This window comes from Vanacampus margaritifer, chromosome 4, assembly GCF_051991255.1.
Source record: "Vanacampus margaritifer isolate UIUO_Vmar chromosome 4, RoL_Vmar_1.0, whole genome shotgun sequence".
Lineage (NCBI taxonomy): Eukaryota > Metazoa > Chordata > Actinopteri > Syngnathiformes > Syngnathidae > Vanacampus > Vanacampus margaritifer.
The window spans coordinates 8,412,017-8,426,865 of NC_135435.1; the positions used below are offsets into that span (position 1 = coordinate 8,412,017).

General features: G+C 42.1%; 1 protein-coding gene across 2 annotated transcripts in view; it reads left to right on the forward strand.

The window, feature by feature from the left end:
- The first annotated feature begins 11,612 nt into the window (after nt 1–11,612).
- Nucleotides 11,613–14,849, forward strand: part of dagla (diacylglycerol lipase, alpha) — a 43,766-nt gene continuing 40,529 nt past the window's right edge. For both annotated transcript variants that reach the window (XM_077563638.1, XM_077563639.1), the window contains exon 1: nt 11,613–12,297. The gene's annotated coding sequence lies outside the window, so the exon portion shown is untranslated. The remainder of the gene's footprint in view (nt 12,298–14,849) is intronic.

A 14,849-nucleotide genomic window follows, 5' to 3' on the forward strand; every position in this document is an offset into this window, starting at 1 on the left:
ATAATGATATAGGTCGTGTGTTGTGAATTCCGGCAAAGTCAGCGATTTCATTAACTTGGTAAAAACAGCAGGCAACAGAAGGTAAGGGCTATTTTCAAACTAGTGATCTCCAACTAAAGTAAATATCGCGCTCTATGAGTCCTGACTAAATGTGCAACTTTGACTGACAAGCGAACTTCGGTTGAAGTAGTAGATTCCATGGCTCAATGGGCAATAATGACTTTTAATTTGTAAAATAACATTCGTGAAGTCACTAAGTCGCTCCGGGTCACGTCCACTTCCATTCAACAATCATTTCCTTCCGCCGCCCATCATAGAGCAGTCACGTGATCACGTGAAGTCGGTGCAAATGGTCAATATGCACTGAGCAAAGCTTTTGCACTTTTCATTTTCATCAGTTTTAAAGATTTGACGTGAGATCTTTCCAAAAGACAGAAAAAATGGACTTCATCTTTCTCCATTTGGAGCCATGAATGAAATATTTAGCCAATAATAGGTTGTTCAGCATCATTCCACATACATCTTTATCTTCCAAAATAAGACCAAACACAATATCTTTCTTAGTAAGAGGAACAGAAAGAACAGCCTTTTTTGAAATCCAGTCTTGAAAGTCTTTCCAAATTGTTGTCATATACATACAATCAAAGAAGAGATAAGCAGTACTTTCAATGTCTTGTTCACAGAAGGAACAATTATTGTGATCGATACCAAATCTCAATCTTAGCCTCTCATTGGATGGATCAATATTACTCCAAATTTTGAAGTGGACTTCCTTTGTCTTCGAGCTGAGTCAGCCAGTTACCACGGTCATCAAGAAGATGGGTGATAGACCAGATATTTTTATCCATCCATTGCTTCAAGAAGAGAGAGTTCCCATTGCAAAGCACATATCTATTGTTCCACATGGGGGCGCAATGTGGACTGAAGTTGTGAGTGTGCATTCATTTCCAACACAACAAAACTTGTTTATGGAATGAAGACAATTTGATTGGCAGCCGTTCAATTTTAAAATCATATGCAAGGACTAAATCTATTCCTCCTATTTTTTTAAACAGACCCCTGGGAGACAAAAACAAATGTTATTACTATTTAACAGAAAAGATTTAAGCCATTTCAATTTTAACTGTGTTTAAGCATTCAAAATCAATGGCATGTAATCCTCCGTCTTGGAGGTCTTTAACTTATTCACTGCCATTGACGGCTATAGACGTCAAAAATTCATTTGAACTATTTATTAGTTTCACTTTTTTTCACTTTTGTTAACAGTATGAGTATGAAAACCTAGAAAAAAATGTTACTGTACATTTAGAACATATATCAAATTTGTGATTAATCGTGAGTTAACTAGTGAAGTCATGTGATTAATTACAATTAAAAAATGTTAATCGCCTGATGCCCCTAATAAATAAAAGAAGAAAAGATTATTAAAAAATAGGGGTGTCAGACAATATATTTTTTAATTGTAATTAATCTCATGACTTCAATAGTTAACTCATGATTAATCAAAAAATTTATATCTGTTTAAAATGTACAGTAAAAAAAAATTCTAGGCTTTCATACTCTTGTTAACAAAAGTGGGAAAAAAATTGAAAATGTGAAACTAATAGAAATTGTTCAAACCAATGTTTGACGTCTATAGCCGTCAATGGCAGTAAATGAGTTAATAATCTCATCTTTTCAAATGTAATGGGTGCGATTTCTCCAGATAAAATTGAAGTTCATTTGATTTATGACTTTTATGAATTGATTAGGTATTGCCAGTGAGTATGCAGGGTAAATACATCGAGCTAAGGACTCCATCGTGGTTAAGTAAATTCTACCAAAGATTGTCAGGTTTCTTTGAAGCCATATATTTAATTTAGATTTTGCATTTTTGTATTTTTTTTCCCAATGTTTATGTTTTCACTAATCTGTGTATTTTTAGTCATATGTATTCCAAGATATTTTGTAGTGGATTTAATTGGAATGTTAAAAGCATCGGTTAGACTGTAATCATGTATAACCATTAACTCACACTTACTGTAATTAAGATTCAAACCTGATGCTTTCGTGAAGTTCTGGATGAGTTCTAGAGCCATAGGGATTGATTCTTTTCTTTTCTTTTCTTTTTAATGTGTCATCAGCCAATTGGCTAATGACTATCTGTTCATCAAAAATATTTAAGTTGTCCAAATTGGAATTTTTAACATATATTGCTAAAGTTTCAACTGCGAGAAAGAACAAAAAAAAGAGAAATATTACAACCTTGTTTAACTCCTCTGTTGATAGTGAAGCGAGAAGATGTGCTATGACATAATGCTACAGAGCTGATTGTATTATCATAAAAGCATTTGATAATGTTACAGAGTTTTGGGCCAACACCAAACAGTTGTCAGACTTTAAACTTGAATTGGTTTTCTGAAGAATTGAATGCTTTGTAGAAGTCCAGGAACAGAATTAACCCATCATCCACAATTAGATGATTGTAATCCAACAAATCTTGAACTAACCTGATGTTATTTTGTATGGATCTGTTATTCATAAAGCCGGATTGACTTTCACTTAACACATGATTTAGGACTCCTTTTAATCTGAGAGCATTTTGTAATCATTGTTCAAAAGTGTGACTGGATGATAATTAACTAGAATTATTTTATCTTTACCAGGCTTTGGGATAAGTGTGATAATGCCTTGTTTCATGGTAGCCGGCAACAACAAGTTAGAGATTGTTTCCTTAAATACCTCAAAAAGAATTTCCCCGAGTAAAGACCAGAAGTGTTTGTAAAAATTTGAAGTGAAACTATCTGGTCCTGGAGATTTGTCTAGTTTTAGGTTTGAGGCCGTTGTGTCTAATTATTTGATCGTAAAGTCTCCATCACATTTATCTCTCATGACACCATCAATTTGAGGGGTGAAATCCTTGATTTTAATCAGGAAGGCATTAACATCTTCTTCAGAATAAGATGTGTTATATAAATTCTGATAAAAAGTGCTTATTTCTTTGACTATTAGTGTTGGATCAGTGCATTCTTGCCCATTTATCATTAGACATTTGCTGGAGTTATATTCTTGGCGTTTCTTTTCTAATCTACAGAAATATGCAGAATGTTTTTCTTCTTCCTCTGTCCATTTGGCCCTTGACCGAATATATCCTCCATGAGCTCTATGTTCATAAAAGGGATCCAATTGGGATTGTAAACACACAAGCTTGATTTGATCATTTTCTGTCAGAGTTGTGCAGCTGGTAATCAAAAGTATTCCCTTCACTAGTTTTTCCTCCATTGAGCTATTTTGTTTCTTCTTATATTTACTAAAAGATATTGAGTATTTGCAAACTTTATATTTTAAGAACTCCGATTTTTTAGTGTATGAGGATAAAGAGTTGTCCTTGAATCATGTCTTTAATGTTTTTAGAATATTCTTCATATTTTAAGAGGCTGGAATTAAATTTCCAATATCCTTTTTTTCCTATTAGGCTCCAGTTGCGAAATTACAGCAACAATTAATAAGTGGGGCGGGGAATATTTCACTCCTTGTAGCTGGATTATGCATTGTGATTGTTACTAACCAGAAATCCAGACGAGATTTTATTTTTGCATTAGGTTTGAACCAAGAACATTGAAAAACGGATAATAAAATAATTAAAGAAAATCAGGTAAGTTTCCTTACTTTAGAATTAAGTGTAAATCTAGTCCCAGCACAATACAATCAAAATCCACCTCAAATTGAACAGTTTCTATCTTTCCGCTGTGTTTTCCTCAACACGTTGCAGAATGCTAGCAAACATGTCAGAGCTCTCGTTTAGTTGCTTCCCAAAATCTTCCACCTTATCGTTCAGCTTGGTTATGGCAGCCATAACATCACTGAACAAAGGTTCCGACCCTGTAGCTACTCTCTTAGCCGCAGCTCAGAAATCTTTGTTCGCCATTTTGCCGGAAGTCCAGTACAGTACTAAACTAACAACACATAATGTAATTTCAAGAACAATTGCTAATATACGGAAGCGTATTGCAATCACTTGGAAAAAAAACCTCCTGTTTTTCTGAGCTTCGGTTTTTAAATTTTTTTCTTTTTCTGTTTTTCGTAATATTTATTTTTGTTTTACTGAGTATTTTTTTCTGTTTTTTTTCTTCCTTTCTTTCTTTTTCTATCTTGTATGTATATGTGTAAATATATATATATATATATATGTATGCATATATTTATCTGTGTATATATATATGTGTATATGTATGTATGTTTATATATGTGTATATGTATATATATTTGTATATATATATATATATATATATATATATATATATATATATATGTGTGTATATGAATGTATGTGTATATATATATATATGTGTATATATATGTATATGTATATATATATATGTGTATATGTATGTATGTGTGTATATATATATATATATATATATATATATATATATATGTGTATATGTATGTATGTGTATATATATATATATATATGTGTATATGTATGTATGTGTATATATATATATATATATATATGTGTATATGAATGTATGTATATATATAAATATGTATGTATGTGTATATATGTATATGGGTTTTTTTTCTGGAGAGCTCAGTATTGTTCATTCGGTAATTTTACCGATTTGACATGTCATCATCATTACTCTCCTTTTTTTAAAAAAATATATTTATTTATTTTTGTATTTTAATTTTTTTTTGTATGTGGGTGAATACGTGTATGTGCGTGTGTGCATGCGTGCAGGCGAGTGTGTGTGTATTCATTAGTTCACCTAAAACCTATAATGAAAAAAAATCCCATACCGTTCCCTTAAATCGAACAGTTCCAGCCGGAGTCGTGAGGCCGTCAGGAAACCCGAGAAAGGACCAAAGAAAAGAAAGGAAAGTGAAATCCAGCACCGACACCACCCACCAGGCCACCAACCAGAGTCCTTTACCAACCCCAGAGACATCTAAATTTCAACAAATCAGGGAGACTTCAAGAGACCAAAGGAGAGACTGAGGAAAGGAAGGAAGGAAAGACGAAGCAGAGTGAGATCCACAGACACCAGCCTCCACCTATTCAATGACCTGAGGAAGATTGTGTCTGAGTTTCGATAGATGCTGGTGTGGTGGATCTGGCGTGCATGAAAATCTCCACCAAAGAGGGGAGCCGTCGACCCCCGCCAGGACAGAGCAAGCGCAACACCTCAGGGCTCCCCAGGCCGTGGCAGCACCAAAGGACGACCCCCGGGCCCCGCAGGGGCCACCGGCCGGAGAGCAAACCTAGGAGCAGGAGCGCCCCCCACCGGCCACGCAGGCCCGCCAGGAACCCCACCGGCCCACAGACCCCCCCCCCTACCCCCCAATCCACCCCAACCCAGTCCCAGCCGCCCCCAGGCCCCCAAACCCCCAGACACCCTCCCACCACCACCACCCCCCAAACAAGCCCTGACCCCACCCCCACCAACCGGCAGCCCCCGACCCCCAAATCCCGGGGATCCCCCGCACCCAGGCACTGGCGCCGAAGAGGGGCCAGGCAGCGGAGCGGAGAGGGCATCCGCGCCATGCCCCACCGCGTGGAGGGACGGACACCGGGGGCAGAAGGGGAGATGGGGGCACTGGAGGACGGGCGGCACCCCCGAACACCAGGCCCAGTGGGGAAAGGCCCCGGTTGTCACTCCAGCGTTCTTAGTGAGAGTTAACCCTGTTACTGAGTTCGCCAGCTCGCCGACTGGCAAACTCTACCCCGAAATCTTGAATGTGACCTCACCCAGTGTATATACGTGTGTGTGTGTGTGTGGTGCATTAAAATTGGGAGCAGGTGAACCGGAGCAGAGGGAAATGATATCCCTATGCTCAGGGACCTGGGGCTGCGGCGATTCAGATGCCGATCATCCATGAGTGAGATTTGCCGATAATAATTATTTTAATAACTATCACATTTGTGGTCCATTTTTCAATTTTAAAACTTCTCACTTAGAGATGGAATGTTAAACTACACACAGGCTGCAAAGACATGAAAGGCATTGATCAACATATGCTGATCACATACTTTTCTACAGAATTCGTCCGATCACAATTGGTAACAAAGCGATCGACACACCACAAATTATTTTACTTAAATGTATGTTAATGTGTAATCATTGTTTAAGATATGGTAATTTAACTCTTTGACTGCCAGACGTTTTCAGAAACGGGTTGTCGCCAGTGCCAGCCGATTTAAGCATTTTGACTGATCTTTCAAGGTCCACAGAAAATGTTGTGTTTGGACTATGGAAACACACATACTACCATCTTTCATCAGAAAAAAAGAGTTTGTTTCTACCTTATTCCGTTCTTCAGTAATCAACAATAGAAATTTTTACTTTCACCGAAATTCTCTGTTTTGAAACAAAAAACGGAGAAAAAGGGCTTTTTGTGAAACAATGTTATTTCATGCACTCCAGTGAATTGTACACTTCTTTTTGTCCATGAATGATGCCACAAACACCTAAATCGTGCTTTACTTCTGTAAAACGCTTTCACCAACAATGAAAAAGTGTTTTTTGATTGCAAAATACGTTTATTTCCATTCAACAGTGTAACAATTTGACAAAACAATTTCGCAAACTATTTACAAATGTGTGCAACTGTGGTACTACTTACAATTATGTGGATGTTTCAAATACAGTTTTTCTTTTTATAACGCTCTCCTGCGTGCAAGGATACGCCGCTGGACTCGCACAAGTTTACTTTCACTTTGTCCGTTTCGCGTGCAAACGTTACACGTTACACTTTCCTTTTTTTCCGGGGAATAAATAGCAAGTAGCAGACTGTACACACTCCTCCAATGAATATGCATTGGACTCGGGGCACTCTTCGTCGTCCGATCGAACGTCCGCCTGTGCGTGTTCGATTGTGCTCCGCGTTTATGACGCCGTCATAGCCGCCGCATCAGCGGTTCCAATTTCGCCGTCAAGCTCGGATTCACCTTCATCATCATCATCGATGATGATCAACGTCGTCATCAATGTGCTCTTTTAGCGTGGTCGATCCCTTTCGTCTTGTAAGTGTAGAGAGCTGCTTTCCAAACGGGCACCACTTCCTCCTCAGCCATCTAGCTTCCCCCCCCACGTCTTCTACTGCCGCGTCAATGCTTTCCATCCACGGAGTCATCATCATCATCATCATCATCATCGATGATGATCATCGTTGTCATCAATGTGCTCTTTTAGGTTTGGTCGATGCTTTTGTCTTTGAAATAAAATGGCTCGGCCGTGAACTCCTCGCAAACGGTCGCCATTTTTTTTTTCCTTTGTTTTCCATGCTGATCTCCTGCTCGACGCTCTAGCTCCGCCTCTACTGACGCCCACCCGATCTTGTCAAAAGAGAGTCATCGCTGCCCTCTAGGGGCCAAAAATAGTCCTTAGGCACAACAGACCGGCTGAAAACTTTCACCAGACATGTGGAAGGGTTCCTCTACCCGTTTCAAAAAAAAAAAAAAATCATTGGATGACGTCTTTAGACGTCATTGGCAGTGCTCCGTAGGTTTTTACTTGACGTCTATAAACGTCAATGGCAGTGAAAGAGTTAATTGGAATTTCTGAATGTTTGTATATATTTCTTCTGTCTGTTTTCATCCGTTATTATATTGAAGTATGTAAGTAAGCCTATGTTTGTCAAGAGGGGGAAGCTTGGGAACCCAAACGCGGGAAAACAAGGCGAGGAGGCAGAGGCCCAATCAAAAAAATTATTTAATTTCTATAAAAAAAAAAAAAAAAAAACTATCTTCCAAATTACAAGATAAAACAAATCATAAAACAAAACATGGGCGGGAACAACAAGGAAAAACCGAGCAGCATGACATGGGACAATGACAAGGAAAAACAATGAACCCACACAGACAGAGGGGAGACAGCAGACTAAATACACAAACACTAATGACACAACAAGACACACCTGGGCAAGACAAGTGGCTGCGGGCACTGATTGGATAACACGAGGAAGGGCAGGATCACACTTAAGACAAGGAAGACACACAAGGAAAACAGAATCTAAACATGACAGAACCCCTCCGTCGAGGGACGGCTCCCAGACGTCCCTATAACAAAAAGTTCAAAAACAGGGCGGGCGGAGGGGGGCACGTAGGCGGGAACCTGGCACATCCATCAGGGCCAGTCCGGGGAACGTCCCGGACGGCAGACGAGGGGAGCCCGGCGGCGCCGGTCCGGAGGGCGCCCCGACGTACACCACCTGTCCACCCTCAAGGACTTGACGCCGGCGTGGAAGAGGCGAAGAGACTTTGCACGAGAGCGGCCGAGGCCAGAAGGCCAGGGACTGCAGCGGCGAGGATGCCCGGGGACTTGAGGCTGCCGTGGAGGCGGCCGGCGTGGCTCGGGGACCTGGGGCTGCCGTGGAGGCGGCCGGCGTGGCTCGGGGACCTGGGGCTGCCGTGGAGGTGGCCGGCGTGGCTCGGGGACCTGGGGCTGCCGTGGAGGCGGCCGGCGTGGCTCGGGGACCTGGGGCTGCGGCGGCCGGCGTGGCTCGGGGACCGTGGCTCGGGGACGGGGACCTGGGGCTGCGGCGGCAGGCGTGGCTCGGGGACGGGGACCTGGGGCTGCGGCGGCAGGCGTGGCTCGGGGACGGGGACCTGGGGCTGCGGCGGCAGGCGTGGCTCGGGGACGGGGACCTGGGGCTGCGGCGGCAGGCGTGGCTCGGGGACGGGGACCTGGGGCTGCGGCGGCAGGCGTGGCTCGGGGACGGGGACCTGGGGCTGCGGCGGCAGGCGTGGCTCGGGGACGGGGACCTGGGGCTGCGGCGGCAGGCGTGGCTCGGGGACGGGGACCTGGGGCTGCAGGCGTGGCTCGGGGACCTGGGGCTGCGGCGGCAGGCGTGGCTCGGGGACTTGACGCTGCGGCAAGCGTGGCTCGGGGACTTGACGCTGCGGCAAGCGTGGCTCGGGGACTTGACGCTGCGGCAAGCGTGGCTCGGGGACTTGACGCTGCGGCAAGCGTGGCTCGGGGACTTGACGCTGCGGCAAGCGTGGCTCGGGGACTTGACGCTGCGGCAAGCGTGGCTCGGGGACTTGACGCTGCGGCAAGCGTGGCTCGGGGACTTGAAGCTGCGGCAGGCGTGGCTCGGGGACTTGAAGCTGCGGCAGGCGTGGCCACATCAGCCTGCCACCATGGGGAGTGAGGAGCAACAGTGATACTAGAACCCGAGGATACAGAGACGGAAGGAACGTGACGAGAAGAAATGGGATTAGGTAAGGAACCAGGTGAAGTGGGGACTAAGTCTTGACGTGGCGGTAACGTGGGGCTATGAGGTGCACACGATGGGGACCGGAGTGATGAACATGGCGGGGACCCAGGTGACGGGGGGGTGACATGACCCGGTGTTAAAATAATCCGCGACAAAACAATGCAAGGGTCTAAACTGGTGAAAAAATCCAAATCAGTGTCAGAATCGGAACTGGAATCAGTAAGTGCATTAACCAAAAAGGAGCCTTCATCATCATCATCTGTGAAGTCTGTGTCTATGAAACAATGGGGTGACAAAATGGTGTCGTAGGACAGGGACTTAAGTGAACTAAGGAGATCGGGTGAGTGGGGGAATAGAGGACAAGGCGGAACCAGACCGAGAAAAAGAATTTACATGGAGGGAATTGGATTGGGTGGCAGGCTGACGGTGCTTTCGAGCCGACCGACGGCGTGCCGGTCGGCAACGGGAGCTTCCCGCTGGGTCCGATCCTGGTGGGTTCATTCTGTCAAGAGGGGGAAGCTTGGGAACCCAAACGCGGGAAGACAAGGCGAGGAGGCAGAGGCCCAATCAAAAAAAGAATTAAATTTCTATGAAAAAAAAAACGATCTTCCAAATTACAAGATAAAACAAAACATGAACCAAAACATGAACCAAAACATGAACCAAAACATGAACCAAAACATGAACCAAAACATGGGTGGGAACAACAAGGCAAAACCAAGCAGCATGCCATGGGCCAATGACAAGGAAAAACAATGAACCCACAGAGACAGAGGGGAGACAGCAGACTAAATACACAAACACTAATGACACAACAAGACACACCTGGGCAAGACACAAGTGGCTGCGGGCACTGATTGGATAACACGAGGAAGGGCAGGATCACACTTAACAAGACAAGGAAGACACACAAGGAAAACAGAATCTAAACATGACAATGTTATCGATTTGAATGACGTGTCAGTAATAGATAAATCAATGTGACTCAAATTGCATACTATCCTGCTCTTCTAAAATATGATTGTTGGGGAAGCAAATTGTGGGAAGGATTGCATGCTTTTGCGTTCAGTTGAGTTTTTACTCAGACAGGTTGCCAGATGACAGTCTGAAATATAAATATAACAACACTAAAGACTCAGAGGTACATAATTAAACAAATATCACACAGCTTTTACAGAATAGAAAAAATGAGACAAAGAGATTCATATTTTACCAAATGCCAAAGGAAAATACTATTTAAAAAACATTACTAACATGAACAACAGAGGTCATCCCCCTGCATAATGTGATTTTATACACTCTTTTAAAAGGCACTGCATGAGGATGAGCGGTTTGGAAACTGAGTGAATGAAAACACAACTTAATGCGTTCTAAGAGACTATGGGGACCTCTTGTGTCCAACAAAAAGATTACATATAGTGACTGTCACATATTTTATTCTTTGGCTATCGACTCAGCATGATATTCGTGTTTTATTGTTGACTGTTTTTGTGTTATTAATTTATTGTTTTAACGGGTTTAGTTTTTAGTTTTTACTTTATGTACAGCACTCGTGCTGGTATCAACAAACAGCAGCGCCTTGCTTGTAAGGGGGCCCTAGCGAGGACAGAAAGAGAGAGAGAAGGAGTTTCACCCGTCACCGATTCGTTCCACATTGAAAAGCATCAACACACACGCCCATGTTATCACGCGTTTAAAGAATGAGGTTATTTTTCCTCCAGATGGCGTCCAGGTATCTTGAAACAAGCGGAAACTGTAAAGTCAAATCCTGCATCACCGTTATACTCTGTTGAATTAAAAAGCATGCTTCTTCCCTTTTTTGAAGTCGAACTTTCAGACGCATGCCACTGCCGACAGCGCCAACTGGCCGTGGCTGACATCTCTACTACTGTATAGTCATAATTATACCGTTTTTTGTTGTTGTTGTTTTTTAATCAAGTCAACATCTTAGACCACAAAATAGTACCCACAAAATCGGCAATATGGACATTAAGCTAAACAATTTTAACATTATTTACCCAATCTCTTACTAAAATTGTGTTACTGCGGTTTGGGTTGCTATGTTTGATATTTTAAAAATTGAGTTTCATGTGTTTATTTTATGACTTGACAGGGATCCACGCCCACTGTACATCGCATCGAAGAAGGGTTGTGGGTCAAGAGAATTATTATTCGGGTTTCTTCATGACACGACAATCCCCATTTCAATAAATGTTGCATTGAAATGGTCTCACTGACTTTACTTTCAAACGGAGTCGGTTGAGGCAGTGTTTCTTTTAATCATTACTTAGCGTTTATTGTACATCAATATGTTTAATAGACAAAAAACAACATTCCAGTATATCCTTGGTGTGAATGCAAGCTCTCTTGGCAGGTCAACATCTCGCCCAAGCTGTCTCATCTTTGGAGCAGCAGCCGACTTCTTGATATTCACAAACCACCAGTGGCGCCCTTTCTCTGCAAGATTTCACGAGTGCCTTCCGTTAAGAAACGGGTCAGGTATGCGCAATCAAAACGCGGTACGTGATATGCGCAGCGAAACGCGGAAGAGAGATTGCATCTTCGTACGCAATTCGATGTAGATATGTACCGGGGGATGGGCCCGCTTCTCGTGGAATGCTGCCTCTGTTATGCCCGCTGACTGTCGTTGCTGGGGATCGGGAGTTGTCCGGCCGCCACTAGCACATACATGCCACTGACTACAACGTGACAGGGGTTCATCCTTAGCGGCCGTCTTGTTCCCTGGGTTTTTATCTCAACAATTTCTAGCCGGGCTGGAGGAGGACGGGAAAGGAGCCACGGTGAGGGACTGCCACAGCCGAAGACGTGTTGCTCTGAGAATCAACATTGAGGACGGGCTGCGGATCCGTTCGACCCGATTATTTCCAGGACCATTCATCCGTCAGCTCGAATGACAGCTGGTCGGTTGTCATAAAACCGTTCACTGAGGCGTTTACGGACTTTCACCTTCCTACCGCATCTCTGAGTCGGTGTCGGGGAGAACGAGTCTGACAAGGCTTGTCTCCAGTCGGGGGGATATGGGCGAGCAAGCGGAACCGATGCAGTGGTTTGTGGCAAGGCAGCGTCAAAATACAGGTGAGAAACAGCGGCCACCAGGCGTACACACTTCAGTAAATGGACATCCACCTTTTCTGTACGAACGCGCTGGGCTTTCAATAAGAAAGCCCACCTTTCATTTATATATTTATTTTTTTGTACTGATTTTGGACACATTAGTAGGCCACATCACAACTAGCTAGGCCCGCAGGATGCTCTTATTACTGCAACGCGACTGCTTGTCCTCATACACGTGTTTGTTGGATGCCGACACACACGCATACGCACATCCTTGAATTCTTCTCAATGACAAAATTATATTGTTTACAATTCGTAATTACAATTGCTTTATATGGATCTATATGTCATTGTGTGGAGAATGACACCTGTCTTAACTTTATGGTCTCCAAAGTGTCACAAATTTGCGTTCTCAAACTCAGTTTACCTCGGCACAGCTGGAGACACATTTTGGGTGAGGCCTGACCTGTATCAAATATTTGACAAAAAAGGGTTCCACGTATTGCAAAAAAAAAAAAGGACAGCTAATCTAACTGTTAATAATCTAACAGTTTAGAAAATTATCAGTTCAGCTGAAAATGAACAGCTTTTTCAAAACCGGGTTCTTCTGCGTATGCCAATCTTTCTCTTCTTGGCAGGTTTTTAGAAAGAAATGACAGGCATGGCTTTAAGGATATATTTGCCTTCCTCATCATGTCACTTCACATTCGCATTTCAACCAAGTGACTATACGTTTTGAATTTCTATTGGCTAACTTGTCAACAAACTCCATTGGAAGATGTCATAATTCTCAGCTACGGTACATGCAGTAATTGTTAAAATATTGTACAGTACATATTAAACATCCAGGGAAATTATTCTTCCAAGCAAAAAACTTAAAGCTGCATTTGAGGTCAAGTAGAGGGCCACAAAATTAACACCCCCTGGGTCCCAATTGGCCCGCATGCTGCAAGTTTGAGACCCCAAGTTTTAGTATGCCACAATGTGTGGGAAAGAAGAACGAGGAACACCTGTGAAAGGTTAATTGTTCCACATCAAGTGGTATGTTTCAACAAATGTATGTTCATTTACTCAATATTTTTTTGAGCACAAATTCACAGTTTTGCATAGATTTGTGTCTCATTAGCTTCTCCAAACACACTTGTATGCACAAACTAAAATAGCTTATATTAGTCACATACTCTGATATGTGCGGTGAATAATTGAGGCATTTTAGATCCAATAAATTCCCTTCTAGGAGTATATTTTACAACATCAGATGAGAAGAATGAAATGATTTTTTTGTATGTTTTTTTTATACAAACGCTTTAAGCAGTGCCAGTTCTTAAGTATATTGATACATTACACTGTCATTTAAATCTGAATCAAGAGTGTGTGTATGTGTACACACCTTGTTTAGTCTTCAACCCTTGCGGAACTTTGCAGTCTCAAAGAGTGACTTGGCAAATACAACTGTCCGTCTCTGTTTGGAAAAAACGTCACTACCTCTTTTTTGGTGCCCTGACGCAACTGTTTTCTCTTTTCCGTCTTGCTGATTTATGAAAAGGAGTAATCGTGCATATATACAATCCATTTAGCAGTAAATGGATTCTGCGGGACGTTTTGGCTAGTTTTAATTGAAAGAAAATTGAAGTCTGTTGATCAACGTTTCTTTTAAATATGACAAGTGCCTTTCAAGAGACAATTTTCAATTTTTTGCAGACTACATTGAGTCTGGCGCCATCGTGTAGGTATTGTTCCAATGTGGTTTGTTCCCCAGTGAAAATGGTGCAACAGTATTTGATTTATTCCTATGGTGTAATTGTAGTTTTTATCAATGACATCTATCATTGATGATATTCATATTGCTATTTTAACAGATGCATACAAACGAATACCGTAAGACTCAGAAACCCTGCATTTGCATGTGTATTTTTTATTTTTTTTTTAAAAATGATGATCATATTGTGTAGCTGTTGAATCTGGTGACTTCTTGACCTATCCTCTGGTACTGTTTTTCTGAAATGTGTAGATTGGTTTGTTTTGTCTGGGACATAAGCAAGGCCTTCACATGTAAACAGAAAGATCATATTAGTTGTGTTTGATGAAAGGTTATGAGAAAGTAAAGACAGACGGATGATTTATTGCAGGATTTGCTGATTAGTTTGTCAATCCAAAGATTTACAAGGTGAAGCTGAATCTTTGCGTCGGTACGCAAAAGGTAGCAACAACTTTAATCTTCCTAAAGACGCTTGACATTTGCTGTTGATAAGTTGTTTAAATGACAAAATTATTTTAAATACCAGCAACTACATGGCAGCCCTCTGCTGTTAACATCATGCTATATTGTACCTAAACAACTTCCGTTTTACTGTCTGTTATTTTGGAAACTGACATGTAACTTTCGCTCAATTTGATAACAGCTCCTGTTACAAAAAAATCATGGGCAAATGTCACAAGGTTGTCAGTCATCTTGCTATATATCCAACCCAAAATATTCCTCGAGAGTTTCTTGTTTGAATAACATGATGGAAAATTACCTTGAAAGGGTGGGACTAATTGTTTGTTTACCAGTTGTGGATTCAATAAATGGT